General features: G+C 53.6%; 2 long non-coding RNA genes across 2 annotated transcripts; one reads left to right on the top strand and one right to left on the bottom strand.

The window, feature by feature from the left end:
* The first annotated feature begins 1,223 nt into the window (after positions 1-1,223).
* Positions 1,224-5,928, top strand: LOC113844892 (uncharacterized). The gene is made up of 2 exons (XR_003499854.3): positions 1,224-3,891; positions 4,126-5,928. It is a non-coding gene; the product is annotated as an uncharacterized lncRNA (long non-coding RNA).
* A 14,562-nt stretch (positions 5,929-20,490) lies between these two features.
* Positions 20,491-23,175, bottom strand: LOC119717988 (uncharacterized). The gene is made up of 3 exons (XR_005268478.2): positions 22,752-23,175; positions 22,191-22,409; positions 20,491-21,651 (listed from the first exon to the last, which is right to left on the bottom strand). It is a non-coding gene; the product is annotated as an uncharacterized lncRNA (long non-coding RNA).
* Positions 23,176-24,067: the final 892 nt, after the last annotated feature.

The raw sequence follows: 24,067 nt of genomic DNA, 5'->3' as shown, positions 1-24,067 counted from the left end.
GCAAAAATGTCCCTGCACAAGAAAAGGGAGAAGAAAAGAGGCAGAGAAATGGCACGGATTTCTCCCCTGCGCACCCAGGGATGCCAGCCCAGCCTTCTTGGCCCCCGAGCAATTGCACCTCAATTTGTGGGGCTCAGGAGCATCCTCTCGCCATCCCCAGCATGGGAGCTGCTGGCAGCCAGCACCGTGACGCCCCGATTTCGGTAACGTTGTGATTTATGATTTAAAAGCTCCCAAGCTAAAACGCATGGCCTTTAAATTACAGCGCCGAGCAAGGTTTCCTGGAGGAGACAGGCATTTGCACGCTTCAGAAGTCGGGCTTACGTGGCTTTATCCCTGCTGCTGTGATCTAATTATAACCCCAGAGGAGACCGCGCGCCCGGCGTCACGGTGAACGCCAGGTCGGGCCCGGGTGGGTCAGGGCACGAGGAGCCCAAGGCAGCGGGGCTGGGGGCAGGAACAACAGAAATTAAACAGCAAATGTGTGGAGAGGGCTCTCGGGAAACGGAGCAGCCCCATTTTCTTGCCACGCTGAAATTGCCCCAAATCAGCCTTTAACGGCAGCCGGTACCTTCAGCGCCGCCATCAAGCAGGGGAGCTTTTAATCAAGGCAATAGCGGACGATAAATTAAGAGGGAATTATTGCAAAATAATTGTTAAGCTCTCCAAGTTCCTAAACTCGGGCAGACCTTTCCCATCCTTTGATGTCACTGAGTTTTAATAAGCCCTGGACGAGATCCAGGACCACAGGGTATATGTGAGAAATTTTGCGTATAAATACATAATTGGCATGTGTAGAAATGCCTGCACGGCCGGACACACACAACACGCTCGTATTGTGCTGCAACATTAATAGCACGTCCAGAACTGATATGCTGCTAAATAGCATTTCTTGTCCTGGGATCCTATTTTCACACTAGCAGCAAATATGACCTTTGTCTGCGGCTGCCAGCTGCTTATAATTTTGACAGATGCAAGCACATTTCTGGGAAGCTGTATCCATTCAGTGGCTAAAGATCAACAGGCTCTGCTCAGGCTTTAGTAAGATTGATTGGCTCAGGAGAATCCCATTTGCAGCCCTAACTGAGAATAGGTTTACCACGGAGAGGCGTTAATGACTTTGATATCAGTGATCTAAATATGTCAACCTGCGACTCGTGTTGGTATTAAGGCACACTATATTTATACAAAACAGCCATTAGCAGAATGCTAATTAATGTGATTCAGTTTCCAAGTAAATCTCGGCTCTTCCAAGCGGTGTAATGCTAGACTTTATTTTAATCTCCCTGGAACTGCAGGGTTGCTGCTGCGCCCGGCCATTCCTTGGGATTAGCCAGATTTATTTTTGCTGACGTTTCACCGAGCACCCTGCGTCGGGAGCGCCCGCTGCCGGGTGCCGTGCGGGGAGAGGCGGCTGGGTGCCCCCTGGCAGCTCCTAGATCGGCACCCAGCCGCACCACAGCACCCGTTGTCTCCTCGCACAGGGGTCCCCGTACGCTGAGCACCTCCTGAATGCCTGCTGTGGTTGGGATGAGTGCTGGGAAAGAGGCGAGATGGAGGTGAGGAGGTGACGGTGGTGCCATGCGCCGTGCCAGGGGTAATTTTTCTGCACCGTGCTCTTTTCCTGCACTCGTGCCGGGTGTCAGGAGCCCAAGAAGGTCTAGAGCCATAAGGGGAGGTCCTCTGCCTTGCTGTTATGGCTCGTGGCTTGGCTCCTGCACCGGGAGCAGGGTTGGCCCCGCTGCCGTGGGCACCCAGGGGCAGCAGCAGCAGCTCCAGAAGCGCAGGCGAGCGCGTGGAGCCCGGGCATCCAGCTGCGCATCCTTCCTATCAGCAGGTCATTTTGTGCCTTGTTATAAAGCCAACGAGACCTGTGGGAGAAGAAGAAATAAAAAGCAAACACATAGCACTGCTGAACACATTACATAGTGAGGCGTCAGAAAACTGGTGCCAGGAAGAAGATTAATGGAGCAGAGCTGCAAAAATAAGAAAGAAAATGAAAACTGGGTGAGAACAGAGCTGGTAAAATGTTCTGCTGCTGCCAAAGTGCCTGCCCCCAAATACACCGGGTCACAGCCACAGGCTGGATGCTGCTGTTAATGGAGGAAGCTCGACCCCCACTTCTTGCTGATGTTCTGGGCAGCCTCTGACATCAATCTCATTAACAGCATTAAATTAGGACAAATGAAAGATACTTTTCCCCTTACAAAAAAAAAAAAAAAAAAAGCGAACAAGTGGCTTGGAATGGGCTGGAGCAGCTATCCAGAAGCAAAACAAAAGCTGCCTCTTTTTACAAGCTGCACACATCCTCTGCTTCAGCTGGTTTGGGAACAATGGGGCAAATTTATCGGGGGTGACTTTGCTGGAGAAGCCTTCAGCGTGTTGCTCCTTTTTGCTGAACTGGGTGGTGATAAATGGCGTTGGCTTTTTGCGTTGTAATACCGAAGGATGCTGTAGGACTTCAAGAAATGTACACGTCAGCCAGCGAACCACTTGCTCTGCCGAAATCCCCATGAGCAAAAAGACGGATTTGGGGGCACCGATGTCGGCGCTCGCTGCGCCCCCTCTGCGGCGCAGCCCAGCACCGCGGGGCGTGCTGCTTCCAGCCAGCCTGGGCTGAGCTCATCAATGTGCTAAAGTCATTACGGGGGGAATTGTGGGAAATATTGGTTTTTCATTACAGCCGAGACTTTTTTTTTTTTTCGAACTCGTGGTGTTTGAGAAACAAGCTCCATACATCATGCTGTGGTCCGGCCGCAGGACGGGTGCCAGCGCGCGGGCACGCGCCCCGCTCTAACGGCCCAGGCACCCCGTGTGCCTGTTGGAGCTGACACAGCACATCTTCAGCCCGGGGGGGCACGCAGAACCGTCCCACCATCGTGACGAGGTGACAGTGAGCAAAGCCCAATCCCTGCTTCTACATCAGCAGCCCCCTGGGCTTTGCTGTTGCTCTCTGCTATGGGGGCTGCTGCACGCCCAGAGCTGGGGCTGCTCCTGAAGGTCTGCATGGGTTTTGCATGAAGATACGCAGAGTTTTGTCTCGGTGCTGCCTTCAAATCTCTCTCCCTTCTCACCACGATGCCTCTGTTTCTGTGACTGCACCAAAGCAGCAGCACTGCAGGCGTGGGAGCAGCAGCGTGCAGTCCCAAACACCCGGCAGCCGCTTTGCTCGGAGCAGAAACCCGGATTGCTTTGCTTCTGGTAACGATCAGCAAAATAAAAACCTGATTTTTCTACTGAGCCAGAGGAGCCTGGAAAGTGCTGAGGCACTTTAACAACAAGAAGTGTTGGGGCAGTTCCAGCATTCCTCCTTGTAGCCAAAAATAAAATTATAAACCCCGGCAGGGCTGCGTGTCCGAGGGCGCGCGGGAGCTGCGGCGCGGCACCGCTGGGGCACCGGGGGAAGCCCAAGCCCAGCTCCCCAGCCGGGTGTCCGAGGTCTGACAGCCCGGTGCAGGCGGTCCAAACCCCTTTCTCCTTAAATGACATGTTTAAGGGAAGGTCTCCTGCTGCTGGAGACGGGGCCAAACCCCTGGCTGCCGCCCAGCTCCGGCCCGGCCAGCGCCAGTAAGCGCGCGTTTTTGGCTCATTACGCTGCATTTTCACCCAGGGCAGTGCCAAACCACTCCTCCGTGATGGGAAAGGCTCAGACTGTGCAAGCCTCTGCCCTGCTGGGTTGGGGGGGGCTCGGCCAGGCTGGGGGGCCAGCCAGGGCCTGGGGGATGCCAGTTGGGGTCAGCCACCCTTGTCGTCACTGCCACGGTGCCAATGAGGTTTGCGTGTGGGGCTGTCACTGCATGAGCTGTGACGTTACAGGAGCCTGGTTCCTTCCCACCTGGAGCATGAACCAGACCAAAAACCTCCAAACAAGCGGAGCTGCAGCTGCTCGGGGTAAGCAGAGAGTCCCTGGGGGTAATTAAAGGTGTGGGGTGCAGGCGGTGTGTGGGGAAGGACATGGGCTGCCCGCAGGGATGGGCGCATCCTGCTGCAGCCACTCGTTTTGGCCCTGGTGCTGCAGGGGAAAATGTGCTGCTCCACTGCAGAGCAAGACCATGCTCAGCCCTCTCTCCGAGCCCCTTTATTCCCCTTTCTTACAGGGATTTCTCCGGTGTTTTCCCTTTTTAGCAGCTCCCACAGTTCTCTGGCTGGATCCAGGTAACTGCAGGACCCCCGCCGTGCCCGGCGCAGCCCCACGGGAAGGCGCAGCCATCAATTTGGTGCGGATCTGCCGGGGCTCCCCGTGACCCCAACGTGTGTCTGCTTCCTCCTGCCTCCGACACGACTACTGCTGCCGCACGCTGACAAGCTGCGGGAGGGGAGAAACATCTGGCTGCGCTCAGCGCCTCGGCCCGGATGTATAGAACATGGGATCCCCGCTCCAGCTGCACTTCAGCACTCCTGCGCTCGTTCCCTTCCCAGCCTCGCAGCCCTCCAGAAAACAGCAAAAAAATAATAATAATAAAATAAGGTGATTTAATGCCCCGAAAGCTGCAGCCTGAGAGGCGGCTGCGGTGCACGGCACAGAGTGGCTGGAGCAAATATGGGCTCAGAAAACGGGGATTAGGAGCACATAACCCTGCTCTCCGTGCGTTTCTGGGGTTGAATCAGCTTTCCAGCTCCTCCAGCCGTGGGCCATGGGACAGGCGGGTGGCCGGGATGCCGATGGCTTCATTCACAGCCCTGCCGTGTGCCGGACACAGGGGGCTGGTGGGGAAGCCCCCTCTAATCAGGGCCAGCTCCCCGTTAGCGCTATGGAAGAGAGGCCCCTCCTAAATCAACTCCGCATTCCCCTTCCTGGGCTCCTCAGGAATGAGAAAAATTTTCCTGGGAAAACTGATTACAGAAAGCTGACATCTGGGATACACCCCTGGGATAAAATAAAGAAAGGTGGGGCGGCGTGGAAGGGACGGGCTGGTGAATCACCGACCATGCGTCGGTCACCAAGAAAAACCTTTTTGAATAGAAACCACCCTAAAATCCAGCAAGTTGACACAGCCCCCCAGCAGCACCCTGCTCCCTGCTGGGGTCCCAGCAATGCCCCCACCCTGTTCACCAGGAGAGCCCTGGTTTTTGAGGTCCTCTCTGTGCCCAGCGCTCACCAAACCCTGCCAAATCCCTGCCACCACCAAATGAAAACGCAGTTTTGCCTCGCCACCTTAAGGGAGGCGATGCAGACGTTGGGGAGAGGTGCATCAGGAGTCATTTCTGCAGAGGCCATAAAGTTACACGTGTGGGGAAACAAGATCAAAGGCAGGAGCGTGGTTTCCAAGCAGAGGCTTTAATCCCAACCTGGGAATCGCGCCCTGAGCCCCGCTCACGTGCAGCGCGCCTGAAGCCAGCTCAAAACACTGAGATCCCAGAGTGCCGGGCACCAACCCATTCCCAAGGGGGTGCACAGCCCCAGGGGACACCCAGCTGAATGCTGCTCCTGAAGCCAGAAGCAGCCCCCAGATGGCCTTCAGCACCTCCTTGTTCCCAGTATCTGTGGGGCACCGTGGCTCCGACTTGAGGCTCTTCAATTCCTCAAGGCTCCCCCCGAACCATTGCACAAATGGGCAAGATGGAAAAAGTCCTCAAAGCACGAGCCCACACCAAATCCAGCACTGGGGGGCTTTTCATCCCATGCCCCCGCAGCAGTTCTGGATGGGAAGAGCTGTTACCATCAGAGGAGCATCCCCAAGCTACCAGCAGCACCAGCGCCTCCTGACGAAGCACCAAGACGCTTTCCCAACCCCTCAGACGCAGGCAGCAATATTTTCAGAGCCCTTGCTCTCCTAATTGTCTCTCCGCTCTGTTTTCTAATCTGAGATGTCTTAACACAAACAATTATAGCCGAGTAACTGATTAATCATTCAAATGAAATTGAAATTGAGTAAGTGATTTAATATATTTAGATAACGCACATGTGCAACAGAAAAAAAAAAGAAAGTGATACTTATCTACAATTGTCACTCAGAATGGATGAGTTTCAATTATTTGTGTGGGAGAAAACAGAGGTATAAAGATCAGAATCCAAATTATTGCGTAAACTGTTGACATATTCTGAACACTGTTATTTAAATGCCATTAAATAGATATTTAAATGAGAATGAATAATTGCATCAATAATTCATTCGCAACTTAGAAAAAAACTTTTGCACAACGTCACCCAGTGGGAACAGGGCACGTTGGCTCTGGATCTTTTCCGCGTTGTGGTGGAGGAAGGTTCTCCAAAATCCTTGTCGGTCCCTGCAGACCCAAAGGCAGAGGGATCCCAAGTCTGCCCCGATCCATCTGCACAGACCCAAATGCTCACACACCATCGGGCTGAAGCCACCTGGATTTAAACCAGGGGGGAGCTCAGTGCAACAGGGTGCGGGGACTCACAACGCTGCGTGGCAAAGGTGCTGGATTTACATGCAAACAAACAAAAAATGGAGCTGGACCCACAGCTTGCCTCCCATGGAGCCTGCAAGGCAGCTGCACTTGATGTCAGCTCCTGTCTCTTGGACATTTTGGGGCACGAAGGCAGCTGTGCCATGCCGCCTGCCTTTCCCCTAGCAAAATCACTGCTCGCTCGCTCGTGACAGCCAGGGACTCGCTGTGCCACGGAGCGGTGCGTGCCTTGACGGGGTTATTTGAAAAGTGATTAGAAGAGGATCCTCGTAACAGTATGCCAGCTAATGCGTGTGTCCTCTGCCTGCCTGCCATCACCTCGCCGCCTGCCCGCAGGGGAGAGCGAGCGCCGTGAGTCACGGCACAGCAGCCTCTGCCCCCTGCGGCACAGAGCCCCGCCAGCACCCACTGCCTGGGCAGGATTGGGAAAGACCAACACGTCAAAACAACCCAGGGGCTGATGCATCCCTTGCCTACAAATCATATTTTAATCTGGATCTTTAAAAAACACGAGAAAAGCAAGCCCACCCGTGTTTACAGCGGATTACACGATGGGGCGAGGAAGTATAATTCGCTAAGCGCTGCTGCTTTAAATAACGCACGCTGTCACGGAGGTATGTGGCAAGAAGTAACCCAACACAGCCTTCTGCAACAAGACACAGCATCAGACATTTAATAGAAATAGCTTTAATGCCGGCTGTCAGGGAAAAATGTAGATAGCAAGTGTGTGACTTCAGTTGCTGCAACGGGGAAGGAGCGGCGCGGGCAAACGCCCGCCGGTGGGTGCAGACAGCCCCGAGCCCGATAAGCCACCCGGCCTCGCCGTCAAATTCCTATGTGAACATGAAAGGCCTTTGGCAATGGGCAGAGATGAAATGAAATGCAAAACTGTTTGAGTGGTGGGGATCTCCCCAGCCGGCCTAATAGGAGAAAAACAGGGGGGATGCTGCGGACACCCCTCGCCTGCGGCAGGAAGGAGCGCGACGCCACGGCGCATGAGCAGAGCCTCCCAAAAGCAGCAGCACCGGCGCTCAGCGGCACCCGAGCTGCCTTTCTGCCACGTTAATGACACCCTGAAGGCACCAGCGGGTGTTTTCCCACCGTATTACTCTCACAAAGCATCCCGCAAGAGCCCAGCCCTGCAAAAGGCACCGGTGGCTGCGGGGGAAAGGCGGCTCACCGCGTGCTGTTTGCTGTCCAGAGGCAGGGGAGGAGGCGCTCGTTATTATGAAATAATTGGGAAACCATCGTCTGCTGTCTCAAACCAGGCATCTCTGTTGAGCAACTGCTTCTCAGGTATGAAGACCCACAGGTCTCGACACAGCGCGCCGTCTCCGAACGGCCGGGCGCTGCTCCTTGGCTGCTGCTCGGAATATTTCAGGCTCTGCGCACGTCTTCCCAGCGGGGAGAGGCCACCAGCGGCTGCGGGTTGTCAGCTCCCCCGGTGACAAATAGCTGCCCAAATTCAGAGATGGACGAGATCAGGCCCCGATGCTCCCTCCCAGGTGAAGCATGAGGGCACGTACCTGGTGCACTTTGGTGCCACAGCAGCTGTGTGCGGCACTGACCCAGCCCCAGATGCTGCTGCGCGTTGGCACGGCACAAGAAACAGGGTGAATGCTACAGAGGTGGTTTGGGGTTGGGTTTTCGGAGGCGAAGGAAGCAGCAGGGACAGCTCAGCCCCAGCACGAGGGCTCTGCCCGCGGCGCTGCCCAGCACGGCACTCACGGTGCAGCGCCCCGCGTTTCCACGGCGCAAGGTGGATATATATTACTTAGCACCGCTGCGTTAAAAATATGATTGTCAGCCTCTGTAATTTTCCAGTGACAGCTCGAAAAGAAACAGCTGAGCCACAGAGCTCCAGCTCCACATGCCATCTATTTCTACTGTCAGCTCCAGAGAGATCTTAATTATAATGGCTTTTGGTGCTCATTCCTTCCTAATGCTGTAACAGGGAGATGATTGCAGCCGTAAATGAGCGATCAGTCTATTCCCTGCTGGGTAGTAAAGCTGGTTGTCAGGCTGGGGAGGGACGGCACGCACGAAACTGTTCCCCAGTTACAGTTCACTTTGCACACTCTATATAAAATTGAATTTGGCTTACTCATAGCTGCAAGTTACAGGGCGCGAGATGGTAATTGCACCAGGAACGGCGAGAGAGCGAGAGGTTTAATTGGCTGCACAGTCTGGAAACTGCACGGATCAATTTTGCACCGGCTATAAATACGGCCGATGAGCCTGGCCCCGAGTCCTGGGCTCTCCAAACACCGGGTCGGGTTTGTTGTTCCCTTATCGCTCCTCCTCGGAGCTCAGGAGCAGCTGCGCCAAGTCAGCAGCTAAACTTATTTGCTTTGCCCAAATTAAGATGAATTGCAGCCAGGGCAAAGATTTCCAGTGCGTGGCTGGTGCCTCTGCCAGGCGCCCTGTCCCCGGGGAGGTGACGGCTGTGCCAGTGGCCCCCGCCCTGCCCGGCCGGATGGGACCCGCGATCTCCTTGCACAGGAAAATGCAGGAAAAAAAATCACTGAGCGCCACTCCCAGACACATTCGCTGTCTTCAAAAATAAAATATGCTTTGAAAATATGTGGTAAAAGAGCTGTGTTATTCGCTGGCCTAGCCTGAGTCTAACTGTGGAATTTCCTATGCCAAACCAGCAGCTCAGCTTAGAGTTTATCTGTGAAAGTAAAGCGCAGACCTCTCCAACACAGCCCCACCTCACCCCCTGCTTGCTGCCTGCTCTGGAAGCAGGGCTCAGAAGCCGGGCTGCTGCTCAGAAGCCAGGCTCCTGTGTCCCCTTCCTGATGCTCGTGGGGCCGAGGTGATGGATCAGGTCCCACCCGGATGAGTGGGAGCCAGGTGGGCACGGAGCATTCCCAGGGGAGGACACGGTGGGTTCAGCTCCAAAACTCTCCAAACATTTGCATTTTATCTCCTGAGGGCTTCCACGAGCAGTTATGGGCTGGGTTACCCTGGGAAGTGCTGGAACTCCGCAGCACTGAGCCCATGGAGCTGTGGGGTGGTTTCACATATCCCTGCCTCTCGATTCCCACTGCAGGCTCAAGGATGTGGACACAGCATTGCTGAGAGCTTCTGCCCCAGCCTCCTGTTGTATCCTCAGATACACACACAGACAGTCCAGCAGCAGAAGCAGGAGGCAGAGCCAGCTCTCCATGACCTGCTGCACCGCGTTCAGTCCCCAAACGTTCCTGCTTGTGCTTTGCATCCTGCTTGTATTCGCTCCTCTTACACTGCTTGTTTAATTCCGTGCATCCTCCCTTTATACAGGACCCTCTCAGCTCTCCCCTCCTGGAGGAGCAGAGCCAGGATGGGGCTTTGGATCCCCGGGGTCCAGCCACAAACCCTCCCCGCAGCCAGCCCGTTCCTGGCACGGCCACAGGGGAGGAACAGAAATCATCCTGCAGCACCCGAGCTGCCGCTCCTCCAGCAAGCCCTGGGCACGGCTCCTCACACCACACACACGTCCTCCTGCCTGATTCGGTGCCAGGTTTATTGCCTTCGCAGGAAGCCTGCTATCAAAGTAATAAAATGATTTGCAAAATCTTCAAACGCTTATAAAAGCAGTGATTGATATGCTCATCTGCTGGGCACTTCCTGTCTTTAAAAGTCTGGCTCGTAATCAGAGCATCTCAAAAAAAAAAAAAAAGAAAAAAAAAAAAAAAAGGAAAGAAAAATCTGTAAACACTCCACTCGACGTTTTCGCTGCTTTCTGCTGGCACCGGCAGGATCTGCTCCCTCCCGAGCTGTGCAGCTCTGCTGCCCGCATGGGCAGGCCCCAGCAAATTAACTCCGTATTAACTCATTAGCGCCGTGCGGCTCCTTCCTTCCAAGGGCTCGGCACCACCAGCTGGCTGCCCCCTTCCTGCTCTGCCCGGCCAGAAGGGCTCAGCCCTGAAGATATTTGCTGTTTACCCAGGCTGAGCCGTGCAACGTGGGCTGTTTATTTTCCCTCCTACTCCCACATCATCCCCATGCTTTCTCTGGCACTCCTCCTCCTCCTCCTCCTCTCCCCCAGATTTCCCCATACCCACAGCCCCTTTTTTCCAGGGCAATCCCTGCACCTCTTGGGGTGGGGGCTTCATGTGCTGCATCCCCCAGGCGAGGTATTCAGCCTTTATATAGCAGGGACTTGATGGTCTGCACACCCAGAAACCCCCCCCAGCACCAGGACTGGCCACCCAAAAATGTGCACGCCGGTGAGGGATGGGGAGCAGGCGCCGGTTTGCTTGGTGCCAAAGCCGTTCCCAGCCGAGTGGGGCGATTTTACAGCTGAAAAGGAAGCTGTGAAGCCTCTCGTGGGTCATGGGCAGCAGAGCGAGCGAGCTGCATTACGGCTATTTATGCTTCAGGGCTGCCACAGATTTATATCTTTGTCACTGTGCATTGTAAAAAAAAAAAATAATAAATAAATAAAAAAGGAAAGCCGCTTGTCCCCTTCTGAAGTTACAAAGTCAGAAGATCGCTGACTCAAGCACTGAAAGTCCCCGAACAGCCGCTGCTCGTGCAGATTTAGCATCAACCCTAGCCAACCAAAGAGAATAATTATTTCTCTGCTCCACTGTGCTATTTAAAGGCTGATGAAGTACAAAGACGCTGAATTATGCACAGAAGAGTTATGCTCACGCACCGCAAGGTAGCAGCCCCCGAAGATAAATAGGCTGGAGGTGAGCGCTCCTGCGCCCGGCCCTGCTCTCCCCAAGGACTTTGGCTGGGTGGTGCCGAAAGCAAAGCCCAGATTGGGGCAGGGCCCTGCCCCTGCTCCTGGTGTCCCTTGCTGCTGGGGACATGGGATTTGGCAGGCAGCGTGGCTGTGGTGGCAAGTGTGCAACCAGCTTTGGCGTGAGGATGCTCAATTCTGGCCCCCTGAGGGGTTTTGGCAGCAGGAATAGCCTGGTCCTTGCACATCCCTGAAGCCCACGAAGTTTTGCACAGCCCGGCTGCCTGCCTGGGGGATTTTTCTCTCCCAAACCCCTTCATCTGCCCCCAAAATGCCAGGCACCGGGCACGGGGTGGGTGCAGCTGATGGCGGCACAGTGCACAGCAAATACAACACGATTCAAGGGAAGGGGTTTGCTCAAAGGGCACTCAAATCCATCCCCCTACCACCACTTTGGGTTTTTTTTTTTTTTTTTTGGTCCTACAGTATTATATGGATCATTGTCAGTTTTCCCATCTTCTCATAATTTATAAAAATGGCCTGCCTGCTATCCTTGGCTTCACCTCAAGTTCAGTAAATCGAGGTATTTAATTAAACACAGCAATTTGCCGGCTCTCAGCCCAACTCGTAAGGAACTCACGCATCATTTGAGCAGAATTTTCATATACTTTACTTGGAAAAAGTGCAGAGCCAACTGTAACAGAACAAAATACATTTTTCTGGCAATGCACAAAACCACTTTTCCTCCCTCATGAGCACGTTGCTGCCTCCCCATCAGCTGCCCGGGGGCTACCTGATACGGCCGGGAAAGCCTCAGAGCGAAGGCAGCAGCAGGTTCTCCATGCACGGGAGCAAAACGTCACCCAAGCAGCCATCAGCAAGCCCTGCACTTCCCGTGCACGTCCACAGCAGCATGAAGAAGCCCTGCACCACCGCCTTGTCCCGGATGGCTCAACAAGAATAAGGATGTTCTGTAGCACACCAGCAGAAGTCTTTGGAAAAGGTCGGGTTATGAGGTTTTGCAGGAATATGTCTGCACCTTGGCCAGCCACCCAAAAATGAAAGGCAATGAAGGTTTCAGGGTGCTGTGTGATGGGACAGACCTGGGAACCACCCGAAATGCCCTCCTGCTTGGGGATCCAGGCTCAAAGCAGCGCCCGGCAGGGATGCAGCTGGGGCTGGCTGGGCTCAGGGGAAGGTAACTCAGCTGTGAGCTGCAGAAGGGCACCGGGAGCATCCAAACGTGCAAATGCCCTCGCTCCTTGTCCACTGGGATGGTCCCGGGGGCTGTATTTGAGTCACATGAAGAGCATCTGCTGGAGATTGCGCACGGCTTGGCTCTTCCAGCCTCAGGACAGAAGCTGCATTAAGAACAGGAATTGGTTTTCTTCCTTCTTCCTCAGGTTCCCAGGACCGTGCTCAATTCTGGGGCCATGTCCCAGCAGCAACCTGCCCAGCCTCAGCAGCACGGGCTCAGGGCCTGAACCGAACTGAAATGCAAGAAGAAAAACGTGTGAGCGCCAAACATTCCAGTTTCTACCTCTTGCTTTCAACAACAATGAAGCCGTTGTGTAAATAAACTCATTAACAACAACTGCTGTACAGAACCTGTCCAAGCGCCTCGCGTCTCCGCGCTCGCAGCTGCCGACTCCGGGACGGCTTCATCAGCAGAGCGGGGATCTGCGTGCGCGGAGCCACCACGAGGCATCACAGAGACGAGGAGAGCGAATTAAAGCTTGGATCGGGCTTTAAGATCCTGGCTTGGATTTGCAGAAATAAATAAATAAAAAATAAATAAATAAAAGGCAAAACATGTTCAATTTTTTTATTATTTTTATTTATTTATTTTTTTTTTTACTCTTTTACTCCAGCGCCGCTCTGTGCTGCACGGGGCCCGACGGAGAGCCGGGGCGAGCGCAGGGCTGCTCGCTGCGCCTTCCCACCCAGGGACCCGAGCAAGAGCACAACAACAACATGTGCAACTACTTAGAAGTCAATTAATATCAGAGGAAGGACCCTTGTTGAATCCAGCAGAAAGAATGATGGCTACATTTCCGGAATAATGGCTGAAATTTGCCATTGTGTGTCATCAGGAATCATTTAAAATAGTTTTGATCTAAGCTCTTTCTGTCAGGGCTCTAATGAATTAACAGATGACAGATTTCCGTAATGAGAGTCTATGTTTTAAAGACAAGGCTACATTGTTTTTGCTGTACTGCTCGTATAATTTGGGATGTTTAAAAATAATTACGGCGCAAGATTAATACCTTACAAGTTTGCAGATACTCCTCGCACGCGGCGGAAAGCCGAGCCCTCCTTTTGCGCAGGTTTAGGGACGGGGCTGGGGACAGGGGCAGCATCCCCACACCCCAACCTGCATCATTACACCCCGAATGACAAAATCCATGGATTTAGCCAGAAAAAAGGAATTTTCTGTCCCACGAGAGGAGGGGGTCTTCGCCCTAAGAGCCCCGCAGCCCCTTTGAAAGCCCGCGGGCCGTGCCGGGGATGGGTGCAAGAGGCGTCGAGCGGAGCAGCCGTGTCCTCCGGCCTGAGCCGCGGTGCTCGGACTCATTAGCTTGGTGCTGGATCGCATTTTTCTGCTGTGCAAAGGGACCACAAAGGCATATTATATTCAATGTTAAGTAAACAAACTTTTGAAACGGCCTTTTATTGATTCCATACGGCCATCTGGTTTGAAGGAGAAGGCTCCCTCCCTCTTCCCCCCTCCCTGTGAAAATATTCGAAGGTTAGGGGCTGGCAGCGGCTCAGCATGGCTGCAAACCACCTAGTTTCCTTTGCGGTTAACAACACAGGAAAACGTCTAACTTTCAGATAAATGTTGGAGGCTTATTTGGTTCACCCATCTGGTAGCCAGCCTGTTCTGCGAAAATTAAAGATATACATATGCAAATATTCACAGTCTGCTTCCAAGATCTAAAGAATTTTTATGATGTAACCACAAAAAGAGGTTATTTAATGTTGACAATATGTAGCAGAGCAAAGCACTATAATGCTGCATATGGTAATGTAACTTATGAAAATGAAGCCGCAGTGCCCTTACAGAGTAATGAAAAGCAGATTTCACCTTGAAGACTATTTGAGCTGTTTAGCTTGTAATGACTTGAAAAAAAAAAACCAAAAACATTGGTGTGAAAATACAACTTGCCACACAGCCACACGGGCCCCAGGCTGAGCGTGGCAGCGTCTCGCTGGGGGCTTTCTCTGCCAAGCAGCCCCAGCCCCAGCAGGCACAACCCAGGTCCCCGCTCCCTGGCCATGGCACGGGACAAGCCACCCGTCACCGCCACGGTCCCTGCGGGTCCCCGTTGTCACCTGCAGGGCTGGTGGTGCTGGTGGCACCAGCCGTGCCAGGCAGGAGCTTACTGGTGTTGCTGGTGCTGGTGAACCCTCCGGCTGCAGGGTTTCTCCGAGTTCCTCCGAGTTTCTCCCAGGACACCCGGGCACCTTGCAGCACCTCGAGGGGCTCCAACCCCATGGGGCAGAGCCCGTGTGAGCCACACGTCACCTTCCCCATCATCTCATGGGGCTCAGTGCATTGGCAGGTCCCCAGATAATGTCCTGCAGCCTTGCTGCGAGCTCCCAGCACCAGGCACACCCCTCCAGGGACCAGCACCCTCGCATCTGACAGGGACACCGGTGCCACATCCCACGGGTGAACATCCCAAGGGGTTCATCCGAAATGCCAACCGAGCTGCGAGGCTGCTCCCAGCCAGCAGCATGGCCCTTGTGCTGCTTTCCATGGAGCAAAGACTTATTGCTCCTGCTAGAATTAATTATGTCCTCTTTCCGTAACAAGCACCTTTGTATATTATGCGAGCTCTTTGCCTGTCATCAGCAGCCTCAGAGAAAGATAAAGATGTTTGAATTAACAAAATATTGCTGTGATCTTCTCTCTGACAGTATGGAAGCAATAATATTTAGTGAGTAACTGAGTTTCCTTTAATAATTTAGTAGACTTTAAAAACCTTGATCATCCAGCTGACTCTGAGAACAAAACAGTCAAGCTTTGTGCATCCAAAGCTGAGATAAAAATGCGAGCAGGCTCCTTAAGAGAAAAAAAAAAAAAAAAAAAAGTTTAAAATTATATTTAAAAAAGCTCATTAAAAGCCCAGCCCACATGAAAGAAAGAGGCCAGGGAAACTGTTCTTTAAAGCAACCAAAGCCACAGGTTTCCAAGTCTCTGTTTCTCCCTCTGGGCGAGCTGCCCTCTCCGTGGGCGCGCAGGCACGGCGCGCTGTGGGGCCACTCGGCTGGGTGGCAGCAGAAAAGTGGTTTTCAGAGGGACCGAGGCAGACGGGAGGGACCGGGTGGTGGCACAGCAGTGCCCAGAGCTGCCCGCTGAGTGCTCGGGTGAGGAGCCACCAGACGGCTGCAGGCAGCACGGAGCAGTGCGCGACGCCTCCTCCCACGGGGCACCAGGGGCTGGCAGGGGCAAGGGTGCTTTGCAGGGAAGGTGACCCCTAACTAAGACCCACACCCGAGGTTATTGCCAAAAAAAAAAGTCTGCCACAGGGTCTGTGGGCTCTGCTGTCACTGTCACCTGCTTTTCCTGCTCCCCTCTCCTTATCTTGAAGACCGCAGCCACAAGGCAGCAGCACAGTCGGGTTCTCGGCACTGACCACGTTGTGCCAGAGCAGTTTTGTGTGTGCAGGAGGAGAGAGGAGAAGCTCTCCAGAGCTGCAAACCCCACGCCTGGAGCTGGTCGGAGCAGCAGCAGTGGTGGGGCAGAGCGGAGAGGTTGGCGCGGAGCAGGAGGCACCCAAGGAGGGCTCCACTCAGCCCCACAGCGCCCTGGGGCCAGGCACGAGCCTGTGAGTCCTGGCACCCCACAACCGACAGCAGACAGATTTCCTTAATTTGGGTTGTTGTCACGAAGAGCCCGGGTTTCTCCTGGGAGCCCCCAGTCATCCAGGCAAATGATTTGACACGCTGCGTTTTTGAGCATCACCGTTGGATGCTGTGGGTATTCCCGGCTCAAGTTGAGTGAAGCACGCGGGCTTGGAAAGCTCCTTCGCAGGGAATGAACTGTCAGGGAGCCTTGTGGAGGGAAGTTTGGAAGAAACAAGAAAGCGAAGAAACCTCAGCTCCTCTGACAGGGCCAGAACCATTAAAGGAGCACTTAGAGCCCTTAACATAAAAATGCATCAAAGAGGAAAACCAGATGAGAACAGATTCATTTGCCTTGGAGAAATCCTGGCGCTCTGATATGCTGCCTTCCTCGCACTCTGCTCGCTGTGGATTGAAATGCCTTCGGGCAGGAGAGCTGTTTTGTCTAACACACGTATTTGCAGAGGGCATTTTAAAGAGAAGCCTCTCCAGAGAGGCTCCAGCAGCCCACAATAGCAGCTTCCCACTTCATTGTTATGCAGAGCAAAAAGCCCCCAAATCCACAATAATGAAAACTAGATTCCCTTTTAGATAAACACGTTATATCAATGACAAAAAGATGAACCGGAGCTACATCAATGCTCAGAGCATCAAAGAGCTCCAAATCAGGCTTCAGACCTGCTAACGATGCCATCCACTGCTGCTTGGCGGGCTGCACGAGCGCCAGACCTGCTCAGACGTCTCCAGGACCCCTCACCAAACCCCCAGTGGCCGTCACTCTTGCAATGCCACAGGGATTAGGGGGCTGCACAGCCCTACAGAGTGCGCAGGAGGTCGCACCCATCGGTGATGCCAAACCTGGGGAGGATGGCGAGGCATTTGGGAGCGTGTGAGCACAGCCAGAGCATCCAGACCCTGGGAGCACCGAGCCCTGCGTGCTCCCACCGCGCTCCCCACTACCAAACACCCCAAGGACAGCCAGGGGGTGACACCACGAGGGCAGCAGCACAGACCCACCTCCACCACCACAGCCAGCTCAGCATCAGCCCCATTCCTCCCACACGTGCCTCTTCCAGCCCTGCACCAACCCCCAGGGAAGCCCTAGGTTTGCGCAGTGTCCCTGCAGAAACCTGGCACCCCCGAGGAGGCCGCGTGCGGTGCGCTCCGGCGAGCCCCTGCGCGCCCCTAACCCCGAGGTAAGGCGTGCTCTCAGCCCTCCGACTTTCAAACCCACCTCTGTTTATTCCCCTCCATAAAAGTATGCGGCCGAGGGAGCGCTGACACGCTGCAACATCTGGGACTCATCTCAGCCCCTTTGTTGAGCAGTGAGTCAACAGAAGGTGTGATGAGAGCCAGATGTTCGGCTCTAGCCATACATCATAAGTGGAGTGGATTACAATAAGGGGACAAATAAAGAGGAAGGCCTGTGAGAATATGTGGAGCCCCTGGAGGCCTTTAAAACCGATTTTAAAAACCCATTTCCCTGGATTCAGAGGGAATTTTATAGAGTAGAGCCAGCAGAACGCGGGCTGTTTGTTGCCAGGCCAGGCGACACGGAGCCGGGGCTTCAGGCAGGAATAAACCCCCGGTTTCCTGCAGCGGGGAACGTTCACCAGGACCCAGACTGGTGGGAGCGGGGCTGGGATTTGCCCGCTTGAAGGCTGGAAGGGAGATGGCAACCAGCAAGGTGTCTCCTCACCTGTCCTCTTCTCACAGCAGCTTTGGGGCAGGATGGGTCTTTTCCCTCCATCCCCACCAAAAATCCATGGGGAGCGGGTACCCAAGGGCAGCCACCAGGCTCAGTCCCATTTCCTGAAGCCCCCCTGCCCCAAACCAGCCCTCGTGCAGGGGGTGTTGGTGCTCACACCGCCCGGGTTCCTGCCCCAGGGCTCCTGCTCCACCAGAGCACTTTGCGCCCTCCCCGTGCCACCGAGAACCGCGTGCAGGAGGACGTAAAATTAAACCTAGTTTTAACTGGGACAAAAATTGCAGGATTATGGGAAACCGCAGAGCAGACCCATCGGTCAGAGGTCACCAGGGGGGGTCTGGGGGCAAGAAGTCCCTCGTCATCAAGGTAATTAGAAAATCCCCGGTAGTGCGCGGGCACCTCTGCCTGGCACAACCTCGGAGAGGCCACAGCAGGACCGAGGTGCCCGAGGTGCCCACGCCTTCATACCCGGCGTGCCTCACCTCCCTTCTGGCTGCAGCCCTTCAGACAAGCTCAGACAGGCCACAAAAGCAGTCTCGGCCTTTGAATGTCCAAGGAGTGCCTGCAGTTCCAGCCGCCAGCATCCTTCAGAAGCTAATGCGAGGTTCTGTGTGATTCCCATGTGCCCGAAACCCTGTGGTTCGCTGGTAGGGTTTAGGGGTTAAAGAGTTTAATTTAGGCAAAGCCTTAGAACCATGGGGTGAAAAAGCAAATGTGGGTGCTGCTTCAGCACCCGGGGTGATGGGAGAGGATGGGGCCCCAAATGGTGGAGCTGTAGGGCCACCACCTTGCCCCCTGCTCCAGCAGCCCAGGTCCTCTCCCCAAAAGTCCTCTCCCCATGCAGGCTGGCACTGTCCCACACTGTCTCTTGGGCACCTTTGATGCAAAAACAGCACCCTGGCAGGCAGGAATTCACCCACATCACCTCGCCATGGCCTCATGAGCCTCCAGGTGCTGCAGGATGCCCCTCAGCCCCCACGCGCCTCATCCTCCCCTTCCCCAAGGCAGGCAAACCAAATGCATTTAAGGAGACAAATGGGATTTTGTTTACAGCTCGAATCCACTCTTTCCTGTGCCTCATCCAAGAGATAATTTCAAATGGAATAGAACATCACCCCGGGATGATGTTTTCCTGTTGCTACACGAACGCTGAGGCTAAATCAAAACATTTATCGGAAGTAGACGCTGCAGCAAAAGTGGGATGTTCTTGTGAAAACCAGGAGACGTCTGTTCGGTGACAGCCTCCTGTTCCAAGGGCTTTCTTCCGACTCCGCCAGACTGCGTAAACAAGAGCGGAGCAGCACGTTAAAGCATCGCAGGTTTTGTTTTGTCTCTGCGCCGAACGGTTGCTCAACGCACCAGGGCTGAAAAACTGCATCCCCCATGCTGCGGCACCCCCAGGTCGATGATTTCCACCCCTGCCTCCAACAACCCCAGCCCAGTTGCTCACCAAGAGCCCCACAGAGCCCAGCAGTCCTCCAAAGTCCCCCGGGGGGGCTCAGGAGCAGCTCGTCCCTTCGGTGGGGGTTTGCTGTGCTCCGGGTGCTGAGCATCTCCAGCCCTGCGAGCACCCGGGTGGGCACCCTGAAACCCAGGGCCACACGGGCAGTACCCACATCCCAGCTTAAGGAGGTGAGCTGATCAGAGGTGGGCCTTTACCAGGAAAAAAAAAAAAAGACAAATCCAAACCCTGCAACATGAGGCAGACTTGAACTCAAAGGTCAGGGGCTGGTTCATAAATTAAACCCAAAGCAGCGCTCCGGGGGTCATCGGAAAGCTTTGCTTGGCTCCTTGCGGTGCTCACGGGGGGCTGTTGGGGAAAAGGGAGCTTGGTGCTGAGGAGCAAAACGAAGCACTTGACGGAGCTGCGCTGCTGGCTGCACACCCCTGATGCTTGCAGGCACTGCTCTGCTTCTCCCCATGTGGCCCCCACACAGGGCAGGGGGCGCACGGGACTGCTGGTGCCATGCCGAGCCGTGCCAGGCCGTGCCAGGCTGTGCCAAGCCATGGCCATTTCTTGGTGTGAGGTTCCTCGTTGCTCCTGCACCCATTTGCCCTATTCCCAGTTCCCGACCTCACTGCCCTGCACCCCAAAAAAGCCCCGACCTCTCCACTGCTCCCCAATTCCCCGTGATTCCGCTGGAGGTGACAGCCGGGTATTCCATGGTGTGAGCAGGCTGGAAAGCATCGAGCCACCCAAGTTCTGGGCGACTCCTAAACCAGCCAGCAGGGTGTTGCTGCTGTTTTCCCCCATTTAATTTGTTTTTCCTGACCCGCAGCAGTTCTGCTGCACCCCATGCATCATTAACGAGCACTCCAGCTAATGAGGGATCCCACCCTAATATGGGACACGGCTGTTTGGAGCCAGCTGGGATGCCGCACGGAGCTCCCCTGAGCTTGGTAGAAGCAAAACACGAAATAATCCTCCCCAATGGGATGCTGGAGAGGAGCCTTTGGGTGCCAAAGCACCGGGTTCCCACAGCAGCACCACGCGGTGCCTCGTTAGGTCCAAATTCGTGCATCCAGACCAAACCCTGGTTGCCTGGGGAACGCGATGCATCTCCTGCCCACGTGCATGGATGGATTTCATCCACACCCCGGGGCTGCAGGGCGCCTGTGCACGGCTGGGGTGCAAGGGGAGATCCCAAATCCCTGCAGAGAACATGGGGTGACCCCAGCATCGGGACAAAAAAAAAATAAAGGAAGAGCAAAGCAAACGGGGCACCAGCAGCCAGGTGCTGAACGCCGAGAGCTGCCCGCCCCGCCGCCCATCACAGCCGCCGAGTGGCTGACGCTGGTTTATTTTTAATACTTAATGAGATAAAAGGTTGGAATTGCTTTTAAGCCTTAAATTGCCTTAGCCCTTTTTATCTTTAAAAACACAACAAGCAATTTCGGAGGGTATTTTTTTTTTTTTTTTTTAAAGTTTGTTATAATGATTCCTGGTAGCTATTATGCTGGAAATAAGGCTCTTTCAAAGACTGTTGGGATACATTAAATGTTTCATTTTTCAGTCTCCGTTTCTTTTGTTTTTGATCTCCATTCAGATTGATTAAAGACACTGACTGCTCAATTTTGATTAAATCCTAAATCATAACTGGCTTACAAAACAACTGTGAAAGCTGACATTTATGAAGTTCAGTAAACTAGTTGTAAGAACAGGAGTGCGAGATGGAAAAAAATAATAAAATTCCTTTCCAAACAAACATCGGTTGACAGCAAACAGATGGTTAGAGGCTCTTACTTGTAAACTGGAAAAATTAAGATTTGGCAGGTTCTGTTAAAAAATAGTTACAAAACATCTTAAAGTTTTCCCCTTCATATCCTGGTGTTGCTCTGGGCATCGTTTCAATATTTTCATAGGCTACTGCACAGAAAAGGTTCTGAATACATGAAAGCAGCTGGCATAAAAGGGCTCAGAAATACTAGTTAAGATTTATAGGAAGCGAGGTTGCCAGCATCCCAAAGATGCAGTATTTAAAACCCAGCTCCTCAGCCCACCAATAAATCACTGGAACTTAGCAGCCTAGCTCCAGTTTCATCTCCAAAGGTGCAGGAAAAGTGGGCAAAACGTAACCTCGGTAGATTTTTCCCTATTTGTTGACTTACCCCTGCGATAATGTTAAGCTAATGTTTTTGGGCTGAGCAGAGCCACGTTAAATTAAAAGTCCCCAGCGCAGGTTCCCCGGCCGGAGGGGGGATTCCAGCCAGAGACCTGCTGCTCGCAGATGAATTTCCTCCTCCTCGGAGCCGCGAGGCACAAAAGGTCCAGGGGACGCCTCCGTCATCTGCTGGCGTGAATTAAACCTGCTTGCGGCAGCGGCTGCTGCTACAGCCCCCCAGCCCAAATCCTCCAGCCCAAATCCCCGTGGGCTGAGCCCCCAGGACCCCATCACTTGTGGGGACAGCCGGGTGGCCACTCGTGGTCCTTGATTTTTCCCCCAGCCGGCGGGCAGCGGCCGCTTTTCCAGTGCCAACAACTGAACCGCTCCGCGCTCGGAGGAGAGTCAATGGGGCCTTGTCTGCAACCTGAATTACTGGCCTGCAAACAATCATTTCGGAGTCAGCATCCGAGGCCAGTTCCTCTCCTTTTCTCCCTCCCCTCCCCGCGCTGAAGCAACCACCGAAACCATTTGCAAACTGTTTGCGATCGCTCTGGGCAAAACCAAGAGGTTTCGGCGGCTCCCTGCGAGCTGCTGGGGAGCCAGAGCCCCTCGGCTGGCGTGTTCCAGCGCACACCGAGCGAAAATATCCTTGCAGGCTGAAAACAATTTTAATTTTAAGATCAAAGCGAGCTGCAGGAAGGAGGCAGGGAGGCGGCCGGGAGGCAGCGGGTCCCGCCGTGTCTCTCCTCCCTAGCGCAAGGAGAGCTGCAAGCGATGAGACCCCAGGGCCGAGGCATTAATTGGGGCTGTGGCTGAAGTTTGCCATGGGTCTGAGAGCCCAAAGCCTCCCTGAGATGCCACCAGCAGCCGTGCCAGCCCTGCTGGTAGAGCAGGGTCACCAAAACCCCCAGCAGAGCCAGCGAGGGAGCGCATTCACCCAAAATCGGGGCCAAAAATCACCCCCGGCACAGCTTACCTCCTACTGAGCCTACAGGGCACTTGGGGACATGTGTCGGTCACCTCCCAGAGGTGACGTTCCTCTTTTTCTCCCCACCAATGCCCAACCGAGTGTCCCCAGGATGCCCGTGTGAAGCTTCTTCCAGAGAAATCGTCGCCTTTCTCCGTTTCTGTAGGAGCAAAAATCCCTGGAGAGCCGGGGCTTCGTTGCCTCTGCTTCCTTCCCAGGCAAAGCGCGCTGCAGAGAGATGCAGAAACACGTTACAGAGAGAGGAAAACATGCAGGCAAACATTTTTGAACCTCACAGCAAAGCTTTGATCCTCGTTTCATCTCTGGGTCAAGCCTTCCTTTGGCGGAACCTGGGTTATCATTCTTACATCTAAATCCCTGGAAAAGAAACCCCCCCATCTCATGAGACATCAAAAACCTGTGCTCAACAGAGTGCTAAAAATAATCTCCTCCAGGGAGCAATCCTGTTCTGCCCTGGAGGGGAACGGAAAGATGAGTTAATAGGTCTTTTCCAGCTCTGGTTCCTGTAATTCTGCAAAAAAAAAAACCAAGGCTGACTCTTCTGTTTACTTTTCTGAATATGCAAAACTCCTCTCGCATCAGCTCCGCGGGTCTCCGTCCCAGCCTCAGACCAGAAATCCCGGCTGCCTTGCTGCCTCCCAGCTTCGCGAGCGCCTCGGAGGTGTCTGCTTTTTTTTAATCTTCCTCGTTCCCCACTGCAGCTTTTTTCCTTTCTCTCCCTGCTCCTTCGAATGAACGCTCACACCAAGCGCCGGCTGCTTCCAGGGGACGGCTTCGAGCTGCCAACTTGCCTCCCTGTGAAGAATCCCCTTCCCTGTGTGCCGAGCAGAGATAATAAATCAGGGGGGCAGGAACGCTGCCGTCCCCCCCGGCCAGCACAGCGAGCGGCTCCTTGCACCGGAGGGGAAAAAGACCAGGAGATTTATCCTGCAGCTGCCCGTCCACGTTGCAGGCACACGCCGTGGCACTGGCTGCACTTGAGCTGGCAGATGGGAAATGGGCTGCTTTTCCTTAAAAAAAGGAAAAAAAAAAAAAAAAGCAAAACAGCAAACCCAACAAATGTCAAGTGCATTTATGAGCGTGCCTCCAGCCCTGCTGTGGATGGGAGCTGAAGGTTTCTCCCTGGAGCCACGGCCACCAAATCGGCCAGGGCTTGCCTGTAGAAGTGCTGCAGGGGTTTGGGTTTGAGCATGGCCACGGCTGGCCCCGTGTTCACCCGCACCCCACTGTGATGTTTGTGCAGCCCTGGAGCTTTCAGGGCCATGGAGCAGCCACCTGGGCCAGCCTCATCCGAGCTGCAGCGTGACCAGTGCCCCCCAGCCTGCTCCCACATGCAAATTCCCACTCGTTGTTTGCTGCATTTTGCTTTGGTCTTGCATTTTATTTAGTTATTTTATTTTATTTTATTTTATTTTATTTTATTTTATTTTATTTTATTTTATTTTATTTTATTTTATTTTATTTTATTTATTTTATTTTATTTTATTTTATTTTATTTTATTATTTTATTTTATTTTATTTTATTTTATTTTATTTTATTTTATTTTATTTTATTTTATTTTATTATTTTATTTCATTTTATTTCATTTCATTTCATTTCATTTTTTGTTAATTTAATTTAATTTAATTTTACTATTTCATTTTATTCTATTTTACGCTATTTTACCCAAGGAAGCAAGGACGTTGCTCCCAAGCCCCGACCCTCTCTCCTCATTTGCTCAGCCCTCCACGAGCACATCCACTGGACCGAAATGGCAGCAGATGCTCAGTGCCCCGCAGCTAAATGCCCGTCCAGTTGACCAGACCGACGGTGATGGAGCAGCAGTGGCAGCCCAGCAGGTTGCCCAGAAGTCCCTAACAGCCTG

The sequence above is a fragment of the Anas platyrhynchos genome, chromosome 11, assembly GCF_047663525.1.
Source record: "Anas platyrhynchos isolate ZD024472 breed Pekin duck chromosome 11, IASCAAS_PekinDuck_T2T, whole genome shotgun sequence".
NCBI lineage: Eukaryota > Metazoa > Chordata > Aves > Anseriformes > Anatidae > Anas > Anas platyrhynchos.
The sequence above is the reverse complement of the archived record's forward strand: the minus strand, read 5'-3'. Positions and strand labels throughout refer to the sequence as shown.